Here is a 14,351-nt window from a genome sequence, read left to right on the forward strand (position 1 = left end):
CGAAAATCTTTCTGAAGCACTAGATGGAATATCTATCGGATGAGGAATCTGCGGGAGAAGAATCCATAGTAAGAACATTACGGTGAGTTGTTTCTCCAGAGCGGTGAAATAACAGAAGATATTATTATCTCACAGAGTGTTACTCAGTTTATCGACCATGGAGGGATGAAAGGCTTCAATTGGCGTTGCCGGGATTTGGACCTGCCACAGCAGGCAGCGCACAGTGGGAGCGCTTAGCTCACTGTTCTCTGCATCCTTTGTGCACTCATACCGCCTTAGGTTAGCAATCTCATCAGCAGATAGGGTCAGCGAGCCTCAGGCCTTGTCCTGTAAGCCATCCTTCACAATTTGTTTTTGAAGGATTAAATAATGCTCAGGGTGCGCTCTTGCTTTCTTCCTTAGGTGGAGTCTGAGTTTCATCTGTCAAAGGCCATTTGTTTCCAACTTTTTACCCGCCGCCTCATCCCTACTAAGGATGAGGCAAGGCTACATAGACTAGAGCCGTGAAGGGCACTGAGTTTTTACATCTCTATAACTGGCCCCTCCAGGCTAGAAGATACGTTTTTTTTGTGGGCTACACTGGCACAAAGGAGCAACAAAACAAACTATTTCTAGATGTATTGTGTCTCTGAATGCCATTCTAGAGCGGGAAAGGACATTACTGAAAGCTTCAGAGTGCCTTCAACCAGGGGCTTGGCTGCTTTATCAGCACTCCAAAGAGGAGTCCGTATTACAGACATTTTTCAAGCTGCACATTCCATATACATGTTTGCAAAACACTACTGCCAGATACCTTGTCATGTCAGGATGCCTGCTGTAACAGAGCTGTCCTACAGCACCTTGTAAGGGTGCAGAAGTAAGAGACTGACACGGAAGGGTCATGGTGATTATTAGAAACTTGTATTCAAGTCCAAAAAGGAAAAATAAAACTATCTTGCACTAACTCTGCGAGGGGTGTCATTGCTGCAGTGGAAATAACTATTGTCAGAATGTCCAAAACAAAAGTCCCAATGTCCGAATCCTAACTCTGTCCCTCATACTCTAAGTTTAAACTAACTGAAAAGAGGATCCTTTCAATGGATTGCCTTTCGCCCAGTTTCCTCGTCAGATAGATCCCTTCCAACTTCAGTTGCTCAGAAATTCTTTCGATGGGGCGTAGTGCACCTCGGCTCGGCAGTCGATCCGTCTTGCCTCGATGTTGTCATCTCTGGGCGCAACGTCGGTCGTTGTATATGTACCACGTCACTTCGCCCATGTACCTCAGTTACTTTATTCCGTGCTCTCAGCACGCTGCTCTAGGAACATCTCTCTCACAAGATTCTTTTTTGTACAGACAAAAATGTTGCTTGTTCGATGCGATTTCAAATATTGTTTGATGCAATTTCAATTTCTGTCCACGCCCAAAGTGTTTGACTTCAACCGCTGCTAAGACTGCAGTTTCAAGATGTCCACCACAGACGCACACGACGTCTGCGTGTGGTACCTCCGTCACACCACCGGGGACTGTGGTTCTTGTAAGAAAATGAACCCAAAATCGTTGAGGTAGAGGGCTGCGGAACTCACGGTAGGACGGCCCCATCTAAGTCCCTGGTGCACTCTACCACCATCGTCGAAGATCGATACAGAGGGGCCTACTCCCGAAAAGGAGAATAGGCTTCCTAAAACAAATATGAGGATGTCACACTCTCGAAGCCATTCCTCTTCCCCCCCATAAGAAAGAAAAGACACCATCAGCGTAGGCATGAACCCAATTCATCGGGGGAAGGCTGGTAAGTCATTGACTGAGCCGAGTGTGAGGCTTTTAAGGAGCAAATGCTTGAGATGTTTAAGAAAGCGGTTAGTGATGACCCCTCGCAGCAGCAGGCTTGGGTGGCTCTAGCCCCAGTCTGACACCCACCAAGATGTCATTGCTTCTGAGGCCTCCGTGCCTGGCACTGAGTGTAGCCGGCTCAGTATTGATGCCACTCGTATCCAGTGTGCCTCGAGCACTGATGCGTCCTTCGGTGCCGGCGGTGGTACCATCGATGCTAACAGCCGAGCGCTCTTAAGTACCTCAGTCGAGAACACGGTTTTCCAACACTGTCGACGATTTTTGATGACTTGTACGACCAAATGTCGAGTGGCCCCACCCTGCTTATGCAGGTGCTGGAAGCAGGGATTTCTTTGCCGAACAGGCATATTTAGTCAACTGGCTTATTGCCTCCATGATGCCAGTGGCCTGGACAGCTCTCTGGACTTGGAGACACAGCAAGCCCATCCCTATGGGCATGCAAATGCTAAGTACCGGGACACAGTAGACTGGATGGTAGATGCCCTGGTTGGTGTGCCCCCGCCAGAACTTTGTCGGGCTATGAGCTCACAGATATTTTGGATAAGGGACCCTCTACTGAGAAGGCCATTCCATTTGATGTGGCTATTGATAACCCCATTGCCACCTTATGGCAGAGACTATGCACTGCACCCCCAGTAAATTCTGACTTAACTAAAAAGTACAGCCTCAGACCGGCAAGGGGAGACCCTATCTATCTCTCCACTTTCCCTATTCAAGAGGGTCAAGTAGTGCAGGCGGCCACTGTGAACACCTGCGCAGCCACATCCACACTCTCTACCTATAGGGAAGGTAAAAAGGTTGATGCTACAGCCAAAAAGGTATTTTCTTCATGCAATATGGCCCTTAAGGCAATTAACGCTTCCTGCTCCATCGCCAAATATTCGTTCCGCGGTGTAGCAGGCTATCTGGGAAGCCTTACTGTACTTTCCCAAAGGGGAAATGCGTGAAGGCTTTTTGAGAGAATTATGGGATATGGTAAAGAGGTGGCTCCGCAGTTGTTGTAGATGGTCTTGGATGTCGCGGACTGCAGGGTCTTTCTGAGGGGTTCAGCGACCGTTTTCAGAAGGCAGACCTACCTGCACACATCAGGATTCCCACCTATCTTCCAGAACAAGCTATTAGACATCGCATTTGACGATGAAAACAAGTCCCGGGAAAAGTTTAAGGACTCAAAGCTAGCTGCAAAAATCTCGAGGCCTAGCTGTTTAGCAGCCAGCAAAGCCTGCCCTTACCTTTGCCTCGAGAGGGAGAGCTTATAGGCGTTACGCCACCTTTGGCAGGAAGGCTCATCTCCCACAAATCGGGATGTGGCAGAGATGTTTCCCACGCTCTGGAAGGAGCAGGGGGGGGGGGCTCCAGAGGCCAGCAGACGGTAGCAGCAGTGGCTCTGTCGTTAAAGCTGATTTGATTTCTCCCCCCACGTTTCCACGATTGGAGGACAGATAGGGCAGCACTGGGCCCTATTGTTGGAGATTACCTTTGATGCCTGGAACTTCAGCTCGGCTAGTGGGGTTACTGACTGCCTTTCTTGCGAAGGACACCAAACTGGCCACCCCCTCAATGGGTGGACAGAGGAGATGAGCCTATTGAAGACATTCCAAGCAGAATTTTGAAGGGCACACAGTACTTCCCACAATATAGCTGCACTCCACTATATCATAGCGGAAGTGTATAAATGCCCAAAAAAAAGACTGCCTGCTTCATCGATTACACCAAGGCGTTTGACTCTGTCTTGCGCCCATTACTATGGTCTAAATTGCAACACTGCCGTCTTGACCCCCTTCTCCTATATTACATTAGAGTTGCACAAGTATACACCAGTTGTCTTCTGCCTAAATCAGGAGGGGGCCATCTCTCGCCCGATGATAACAAATAAGGGGCTAAAACTGAGGTGCGTACTTGCACCCTTGTTGTTTAATCTATACGTCTTGGATATGGACGATATGATGAGATTTGACCATAACTTCGCTCCTTGCATAGGCGATCAACAAATTTCATAGCTGACATATGCCGATATACTGTGCTGTTAGATTAGTCAGTCTAGTCAAAATAAAGGCCTATACTAAGAAAACCTAACCTTGGCCTCATTCTCAAATAACCAATGTGTAAAGGGATCACAAAAAGGAAAAATAGTGTCTCAAAAGAAATGACAGAATGGCTTGGGTAACAACTTCCTTCCCTAGGTTCAGAAGTACAGTGTCTCGAGAGTTTCTTAACAGGGATATATGAATGACGCAGTTCTATCAGTCTTGCACACTCTGGCTTGCTGGTGCAATTCAACAGTTCAAGCTTGGGCTTGACAGTCTAATCAATTTTCCAGGCGTCGTCTGCCTTACCACAAACATAGTTCTTCTCTTGGCTTTGACTTTGCCACTTTTCAACACAGGCTTCCGTCTGCTGGACTCGAGTCTATCTTTCTCTCTCACATTCAACTCTTCACTTCATCATAGTTCAGCACAGGGTTCCCTTTGCCGCGCTCGAGCCTGTCTTTCTCTTTTGCAGTTGAAGACTTTCGAAACTGCAAGGATTTTACATAGACCTCTGCATAACCACTTCATGGTTCTTGGAGCTGCTCAGCCTTAGAGATGCCTCAGATTCATCTGCCGATGGGCCCAGCACATCTTCTGGGGCAGCAGGTGGGCCGAGTCATCCACACCGCGCCTCAGAAATTAGCCCTCAAAGCGTGGTACCTGAGCAGGTAACGCTACTGCACCAAAGCCTCTCCCAGGCTAATCTAGAAATCGTACAGGGCGCAAGGAGCAAGGCTACCAGGGCCCAGTATAAAAGTAAATGGACCAGGTTCTGCCACTGGGCGGACTCCAAGGCAATTGTCCCCCTGGCACGTACTTTGGACAACGTGCTCTCCTTCTCGGCGCACCTCGCACACTAAGGCGTGCAGGTGGACACTTGCCGCACTTACCTCACAGACATCGGGGCTTACAGGAACTCAGGGGAGGGGGGGGGGATCTTCTCCTCCTCCAACCCGATTGTCAAGAAACATTTCACGGGACTCGCAAGGCTCTACCCACCCATCAAGAGGCCACATCCTGTGTGGGATCTGAACATAGTGTTGGGTGCCGTAGTGCACAAACCGTTCTAGCCAATGATGTTAGTAGACATCAGGCTAGTTACCATTAAAACGACCTTACTAGTCAGCCTCAACTCGGCTCGCAGAGTCAGCGAAATCCAGGCGCCGGTCGCCTCAGAACCATATACTACCTTTCATAAGGACAAAGTAGTACTACGGACACACCCAGCATTCCTGCCTAAGGTGCCCTCGGCTTTCCATTTAAAGGAGGAAATAGTACTCCCTACGATGAGGCATAGAAAGTTCTGCATGTCAGGCATGCACTGATATTCTAGATGGACAGGACCAAGGGCTTCTGCAATTCAGACGCCCTTTTTGTCACTTTTGGAGGTGCAAAACCAGGCTATCGGGCCTCCAAGGCCTCCATATCCTGCTGGATGGTCTTGGCCATCAAAGAAGCATACAAGGGGCAACACAAGCCTCTTCCGGCAAACATGCATGCCCACACAGTCAGGGCCAAGGCAATGGCCATCGCATTCCAGCGCCATGTCCCTTGGCAGATCATAAGCAGGGTGGCCATATGTGCCACTCCCTCGGCTTTCTGCAAGCATTACTGTTTGGATGCCGGCTCTAGATCTGATGTGGCTTTTGGACAGGCGGTTCTCAGGAACCTATTTGCTTAAAGAGGTTCTCCTCTCCAGCCTGGGGCTACATTCAGTTGTAATCGCCCATGCAGTATGGCGGAAAGGGGACAGGACGTAAGAGTGATTATAAGTTACTCACTGTAGTGTCTAACACACTCTTAGTCCCCTTTCCTCCATACGTCCCACCATCCCCCCCCCTAATAAAACTGGTGTCATTAGGCAATGTTAAATCTATTGTCGACGCAGCTATGGGCACTGAGGTGTGGTGCGCCGCACACCTCTAAATTTAAAGGGGAAGAAGGATTTTTCTGGTGAAAAATGTTCTGTCTCCCGTCCCTTTGAAGGGACGCCCATGCAGAATGGAGCAAAGGGGAGTAAAGGACTAAGAGTACGTTAGTCACTACGGTGAGAAACATATAATTATTCTAACACACAATTTTACTGCACTCAACAGGAAACGGTCTTCGATACAACATTTTTCTAATTCTGAATGTCCAATCAGGTTATTAAGTGACTTTGGTGAACCATTTCTCAGTCTGTATTAGATCTCCCATACCAGAAAGATCCCACACTTTGCAACCATAAAATACCTGGGAAATGGCTTTGGTATTGTCTGTCATTAGAGCTGACTTTACTGATCAGTAGCAGTGATTTCGATAAAAACAGAGTATGCACCCTGATGTGTGCGTGCTAGATCCTATTTTTGTCACTAATTATCAGCAGAACGAAGACCCCAAAGTAATTGAAGCAGTGAATTATTTAAATCTTTACATTGTTTAACAGGAAGCTTAGCTTTGTTTTGGTTCTGTTTCCTATGACCATCATTTTGTATTCAGCAGCACTAATTTGGACTACATATATCTATTTTCACCATGATCACTGCGGCATCCGCAAAGAGTAGTAAAGGAGTAAACCAGTTTCCAATTTTAGGGACATCTTGCATTACGGCTCTTAGAATTGTATCCATTTAATTTATATGTAAGATGAAGAATAGGGGGGCAAAGACACAGTCCTATATAACTCCCCTGCTGATACCAAAGGATTTAGTTATTTATCTTTTGGAACCAAACCTCACCCAGGCCTAATGGTTACTATATAATGCAATTATACAGGCTAGGAGATCCGATGGGATCCTCAGGTCAACCAGTATTTGCCTTAGCTTGGTTCTAAGGTCAAACGCTGTTGATGGCTCTAAAAACGGTAGATAAAGTTTCACATTTTGGAATTCTTTACTTTTGTTAATAAGATTTTTTTTTTGTATTTGTTAACTTAACCTTTTACAATGATACAAACACAAACCTTCAACAAGCAATTCACACTGATGAACAAAATCCTAAACCATGACACAATTCAATCAGACAAAAACACTTAATACACTTAAATATAAAACCGTCAGCACCTAAATTATTAACAATTTGAAAAGAAGATTTAAAAGAACACCATAGAATATCAAGAGAACAAAATTCATCATTCGAGTGGATTGCGTCCTCCAACGTATTCCTCATCTTAGATGTATTCCATCCAGCTTTAGCTGCTTCGGAAAACTTTTCTCGGCAGAGGGCACCGCGCGTCAATGACGTCGAGTCGATGGTCCTTCGCAGGCCTTCGTCGTGGGTGACGTCATCGGGTATACAAGTAGCATGCGCGGCACCCCTTGGCCTCAGTTCCATTTTTCCGCAGTGCATGTTGCTTCGGAGATTCGGCATGCCTCGAGTTCTGTGAAACGCAGTGAATATTAATGGTATATATCGATATGTCCTCATCATAGACGGCAACTACAACCCTGTGATCGGGTTTCAAAAAATGTAAATCTTGCGGTTCGAAAATGTCTATCACAGACCCGCACCGAGAATGTCTTTGGTGTCTTGGGGAAGGGTAGAAAAAGGGGCGAGGAGGGCCTTCTTTTTTGTTAATGGGGGGGGCTTGACTCAAAAAGGCGTTTTTAGCATAAGGAAGAGAAAAAGTCAAAAGCTACCTCAGGTCAACCGTGTATAGTAGGTAGGTCTAGATAGGCAGGAAACTAGTGTTCAAGAACTAGTTATTGAAGGTTACATATAGTTTTAGAAAACAGATTCAATTTATTTTTAGAATTGGACACATGTAAAATAGTTTACAAAAGAAAACACAAGAAAAAACAACTTTGGAAATGTTGCATGTGAGCTTCATTCGGCTCATAATGGACGGTGAAACAAGTAAAAAAACTTCAATAGCGACTGTAATATCATACTACTAAATCCAATAGTAGTATTTGGAACAAATATGATACACTTATGCTACTAACCCTCACTTAACTCAGCTGTGATGTTAACAGTTTTTTACTTGTCGGAAGGCCACGACATGGAAGCCTGTACGAAGTGTCAGGCGATGACGGGGAAGGCCTTGCGAGAGAAGAAGGGAAAACTACAGGTAGGTCGTAAATCTGACAGGAAAGCCTCTAGTGTCAAGTCAAGGTCCCGGGAGGAGAAGTCTCCTCGACGCGAAAGGCATCAGTCCAGGTCCCGAAGCGATTCACATCGCTCGTCGAAAAATTCGAAGAAAAGATTCCACAGGTCCACCTCGTCCTCGGACGAATCCCCAAAAAGAATGAAATGCCCCACAAAACATTCTTCTTCCGCAGAGTGGAAAGCATTCAGAGTTAAAATGATGGAGGTGTTTGAGAAAGTGAAGCCTTGGTCCGCGCCGTCTTCGGAAGCCGGCTGGGAGCGTCATCGCTCCGACACTCACGTGCCCTCGAGCCCGGGTGATCGAAGAAGGAAGGATCGAGAACCTTCCAGGACGCAGAGCGAGAAAGACCGCTCGAGGTAACAGACGCCGTCCGAAACCCAACGCACCTCCAAGGGCAAATCTTCGAAGAGCGCCTTGAAGCGAGCTCCGTCGACGCCCACTATTCCGTTGACGCCATCAACGCCTTTGTCGACGTCGACCCCGAAGCCCTCTGTGCCAAAGTTTCCAATGGCTCCAGTTCAGCCAACTCAACCAAAAGAGAAGGCTGCAAAGCCTGTAATGCCTTCAGGGTCCACTAACACACACCTCTCACCACTCCCAGAAAGGGTTCTAAAGGAAGTTGCATTGATGCATCTCCTGAAACAGATTTTGGCAGGGCAGAACCAGATGAGCATGCCAGTCCCTCATACCGTCAACTAATGACAAAAGTGGTTGATTATTTAGGATGGGCTAGAGCACCAACCCAATTCATCCAGGATGATTTGACCGATATATTGGACCATGGTCCGACGAAGATCCAATCCTACCCTTCCATGTAGCCTTGCAAAATAAGGTGGTCAAAAATTGGGAGACTCCGGATTCTATTCCTCCAGTGAATAAATCCCTTACTTCAAAATTCCGCCCTGCCAGTAGCGACCCCGGCTATCTATCTAAAAATCCCACTCCCGAGAGTCTGGTGGTCCAGGCAGCCACAGCTTCAAATAAAATGGCGTATCCTTCTATCCCTCCGGACAGGGACGATATGCGTGTGGATGGTAGGGCACGCAAGGTATTTTCAGCTGGGAGTATGGCGTTAAAATCAGCCAAGTCCACATGTGCCTTGGCAAAGTTTTCGTACACTCTGTGGGGGGGGGTGTCATGATTCCTGGCCCTCATGTCCCCAGCCCTCCCAAGATGTCAGGCTGGAGCCAGGCCACGATCACCTACATGGCCCTCAAGCGCCTCTCCATCCCTCCAAAGACCCACTTGGAGTCAGACTTGGTGCTTGTGGCACCAGACTCACTCACTCACTCCCATAGGATAAAATTGGGGATTGGACTTGTAGTGCATTGATGGGGACAAGATGGATGCCCCCACATATTTCGGTTCCCAGAACTGCATGTGCAGTCTAGTCTTTTGGGTGTGGTTCAGCCCAGAGACACCTGGGATACCCAGAGACTCTTTAAGCTACGCCCAGGCTGAGAAACATGCTTTGTGTTTTCTGCACCTGCAGCGTGACACTCACCGTGTTCGGATCGGTCTCCAGTTAGGCCTGCATCTTTCTTCTGCGCTCAGCTCCTGCAAGAACAAGAACACCGTTAGGAACAGCCTTACCTTGCAGTGCTTATGCCCATCATTCATCGCTTCTTCTGTTCTGCGGGCATCTTCGGTGGTGTCATTCCCATCCCGGCACGCTGCTTCCTAAGGAAAAGGGAAAAGAACAGAAAAAAGACATTAGTAAGCATTCAGCAAATCTTCGCTTATTTTTAAAGACTATATGAGCTTCAAACGCTTACCTGAATCCCAGCCGTTCTGGGGGAACTCTGTCTCCGGAACTTCTCATCCATCTGCAAGAGGGAAAAGACACTCCAGGTTAGCGTGGAAACATCTAGAGGTGCCGCATACCGCGCTTACTCACGCCATTTCTTCTTCATATCCGGCATCCACGCTGAAAAGGTTGCGGCACCTAAAAGACACAGAAAAAGAACTCAGTTCAATACAAATATGAAAGGGTTGCATCGCGCATCGCGCTCTCACTCACCTTCAGTGCTACTCATCTCAGCAGCACGTCGCCATCCCCGGACGCCGGCCATCATCTAAGGAAGGAAAGGAACGAAGCTAGAGAACTGTTCAAAGGACTCATTATACTTACCTGTCGGACTCTTGCCAGTGAAGTAACTAGGCAGCAACGAGCCAGCATCAATCAACGCGCCCCTGCGCTGAAAGCATGATGGAGAGCACCCTTTCCAAGAAAACAAGGTGAGCTGTGGATCAAAGGGAAGGGTTGGACCCCGGGGAAGAAGGGCTTCAGGCACACAGAGACAATAGTGAGTTAAACTCTACCACTCCTGTGTTTCAGGCCCAGTCTCCAGTCAAGTAGACTCCAGGGAAGGGTTCGAGGTCGTAAGAGGTCAGAACAGGCTGAGTGACGTCCCTGTGCATACCAGGTGAGTGTTACAGAGTGCATTGCAATTGCCGCGGAGCACAAACCAGAAGGGGATGAAAGGGAAGGATTCCTTGCCATTGTTAGAGATGGAAAGGAAGCCATGCAGGAATCCCTTCAATCTGGATTGGACACTGCAGATAGTGTGAGCAGGTCCATCGGAACTAGCACGGTAATGCAGATTTGCGTGGTTACAGAAGTCTGGTTTTGCACCAGATGTACAGAACCGCCTTCTGAACATGTCCTTTGACAGGTCTCACCTTTTTGGCAGCAAGGCTGACGAGAGCCTTGAGCAGTTGCAGACCTCAAAAGCAGCGGCCAAGTCTTTAGGAGCTGCTATTAGGCAATCTCAGCCTTTTTGTGCACCAGGACAATCTTGGAGGGGACGATCTTATCTTTGCTACTCCTCATATGGAAAGGTGAGAGGAATGGCCAGTCAAAGGGGCCAAAGAAAGGCCGCTCGTGGTGGACTAGGAAAACGTGCAAAGCCAGCTCCAGCTGCAGCCTCTTTGCCATCAGCGGCAGCAGCAACCGCCACAAAACCACTTTGAGGACTTTCATCACAAGACACCTGTGGGAGGCAGGCTGTCGCAGACACCCTTTGAAGTTTTCAGACCCGCTCCTACAGCAGGAAGTTCTAACCCTGCTGGAGAAAGGTGCTATAGAGCCAGTACCTGTTAGCGGAGAGGAACAAAGGATGGTACTCCCCGTATTTTTTGATTCCCAAAAAGGACGGAGGACTGAGACCCATCTTGGACTTAAGAAACTTGAACAAGTTCCTCAGGAAGGACAAGTTCAAGATGGTCACTCTTTCTCAGATCCTTCAGGCCCTTCAATTTCAGGATTGGTTGGTGTCATTGGACCTCCAGGATGCTTATTTTCATGTGCCAATTCATCTCAAGCACAGAAAATACCTGAGGTTCGTAGTTGGCGACTCACACTATCAGTTTCGAGTCCTGCCATTCAGATTGACCTCCGCCCGAGGTTCTTCACCAAGCTAATGGTAGTGGTGGCAGCGCACCTCAGGAGAGGGGGATTCACCTCTACCCCTACCCGGACGATTGGTTGATCAGGGCACATTCTGCCGAACAAGCACTAGATCATCTGAAAGTCACCTGCCACTTCCTCCACAAACTGGGCTTCTCCCTCAATTTCAAGAAGTCACAAATGACATCTTCCCAACAGCTCCAATACATAGGGGCTGTATTAGACACATCCTTGGGAAAGAGCTCGCCTCCCAAGTCGAGGGCTCAAGACATTCTTCAGGGTTACTCGGCCTCATGGCATCCTGCGTTTCCCTAGTGCCAGAGGCACGTCTGAGGATGAAATCTCTTCAATGGGTTCTAAAGACTCAATGGTCCCAGTTCTCAGGTCCAATGACAGATTTTCTTCAGATTCCGAACGAAGTTCAGCAGGATCTTCTGTGGTGAACTTGCACAGAGAATATCCTAAAAGGAGAGAATTTTTGGCAACCATGGCCAGAGATTACAGTAGTGACAGTAGTGACGGACGCCTCACTCATGGGGTGGGCAGCTCATGCCAACGATCTGACAATCGGCGGTCGCTGGTCTCCATCGAAGTCCAAACTACACATCAACCTTTTAGAGCTGAGAGCAATCAGACTAGCGCCGAAGGTTTTTCTACCATCTGTCAGAGGAAACAATGTCTTGATAATGACAGACAACACAGTCGCCATGCATTATCTGAATAAAGGAGGAGGTGTAGGGTCACTACCTCTATGCAGAGAGACAATGCAGCTCTGGCATTAGGCAATTCAAGAAGGAATCTCCTTAACAGCAGTTCATCTAGCCGGGGAGGAGAATATGACGGCGGACGCTCTCAGCAGGCAGAACACGGTGTCCCACGAGTGTGAACTGGCTCAGGAAGTCATTCAAGAGATCTTCGCCCTTTGGGGGACCCCTCAAGTAGGCCTATTTGCGACCGGAATCATCCAGAAGTGCGAAAGGTAACGCTCAAGGGAATTTCCCCCGAGAGGAGCCCTATGGGACGCGTTCGTGGTGGAGTGGAATTTCCCACTATTATACGCGTTCCCTACGATTCCCGTCATTCCTCAGGTCATCAGAAGACTGAGACGGTTCGGAAGCCGCATGATCCTAATTGCCCCGGAATGGGCCAGGAGAACGTGGTACCTGGACCTTCTAGACATGTCCATCTGTCCCCGGTACGTCTTCCTCAGAGAACCTTCTCTCACGAATGGAAGGTCAGGTTCTCCTTCCAGAGGTAAAGACTCTCAACCTTCACGCTTAGTATATGAAAGGCTGAGATACATGGATTGGAACCTTCCAGATGACGTCATGCAGGTGTTGCTTTCAGCAAGAAGGCCAGCAACAAAATCTCTATACCGTTGCTGATGGAAACATTTTTGCAACTGGTGCAGAGAAAAGAATGTTGATCCTTTTCTATGTTCTATTTCGGAAGTACTGTCCTTCCTCTTGTCCCTAGCACATAGAGGTCTAAATGTTGAGACCATTAAAGATTATCTTGCAGCGCTTTCAATCTTCAAGCTCTCGTCGGAAGAATGCTCCTATTTCAAAATTCCTTTAGTAGTACAATTCTTAAAAGGACTCGCCAATGTGTTTCCTCCTTATCCTTTACAAGTACCAATTTTGGATCTTAATCTAGTTCTAAAATTCTTAATCTGTGCCCCTTTTGAACCCTTGCACACTTGTCCATTAAGATTACTGACATAGAAAACTGCTTTCCTAGTTGCTTTAACATCTGCAAGAAGAGTGAGCGAATTGCAGGCACTGTCTTCTGGGCCACCCTATACTGTGTTCCATAGGGACTAAGTGGTATTAAGGGTTAAACCCTCATTTTTACCTAAAGTTGTGTCCGATTTTCATTTAAATCAGACAGTTGTTCTACCCGCATTCTACCCTCCACCTCATCCTAGTAAGGAGGAGGAGAGATTGCACAGGTTGGACCCGAGAAGAGCTCTAAGCTTTTACAATTCTAGGCTTTCCAAGCTTAGAGTGGATAATCAACTTTTCATTGGCTACAGCGGAAGGAAATTGGGTCAATCTATGTCAAATCTAACCATGTCACGTTGGATTGTGCTTTGCATTTCAGAATGCTACAGATTAGCATAGAAAGACCTACCAGAAGGCTTAAGGGCCCATTCCACCAGAGGCATCGCCTCTTCGACAGCCCTTCAAAGAGGTGTTCCCATACAATCCATTTGTGAAGCAGCAACTTGGTCTGTCTTTGCTGCATACTTTTTCAAAATGCTATAGTCTGGATGCTTCCCAGTCTAAGGAACTGAATTTTGGTAAAGCAGTACTATATTCAGCCATTTAAGGGTATCAAAAAAATACATAACTCTTCTCCCTCCTACAGAGAATTGTCCATACTGCTTTGGGAGTCTATCTAAGATGAGGAATAAGTGGGAGGACACAATACACTCGAAGAACAAGTTACTTACCAACTGATAACGTTCTTTCGATTGGATGTTCCTCCAACATATTCCTCATCGCCCTCGCAGCCTACCCCTCTGTAGATTTTTGCGGGTTATTGCCACTTCAACTCTCGCAAGACTGATACCTGACTACCGGCACCATCTACATAGTAGAACAAGAGTGAGGGGGAAAAACAGAACTGAGGCCAACGGGCGGCGCGCGTGCTACTTGTATACCCAATGATGTCACCCTCGACGGAGGCCTTCGAGGGACCATCGACTCGACGACATCGACGCACGGCGCCCTCTGCCGAGAAAATATTTCCGAAGCAGCTAAAGCTGGATGGAATACATCTAAGATGAGGAATACGTTGGAGGAACATCCAATCGAAAGAATGTTACCAGTTGGTAAGTAACTTGATCGTCTCCTTACTAAAACATTTACATTTCTAACCTGAGGCACTCGAAATCCTTGTCTAAAAATTATAGAACAATTTCACATCTTTCTTACATTTGGATTACTGCTATTGTTTTCTGCTGCGAGTAACCTTCAATCAGACTTTACC

General features: G+C 47.4%; 1 protein-coding gene across 2 annotated transcripts in view; it reads left to right on the plus strand.

Annotated features, from left to right (window-relative positions):
* Positions 1 to 14,351, plus strand: part of USP24 (ubiquitin specific peptidase 24) — a 2,799,104-nt gene that overhangs the window by 1,785,055 nt on the left and 999,698 nt on the right. The window lies entirely within an intron of this gene.

Source organism: Ambystoma mexicanum, chromosome 1q, assembly GCF_040938575.1.
Source record: "Ambystoma mexicanum isolate Mex_15411 chromosome 1q, UKY_AmexF1_1, whole genome shotgun sequence".
NCBI classification, from domain to species: Eukaryota; Metazoa; Chordata; class Amphibia; order Caudata; family Ambystomatidae; genus Ambystoma; species Ambystoma mexicanum.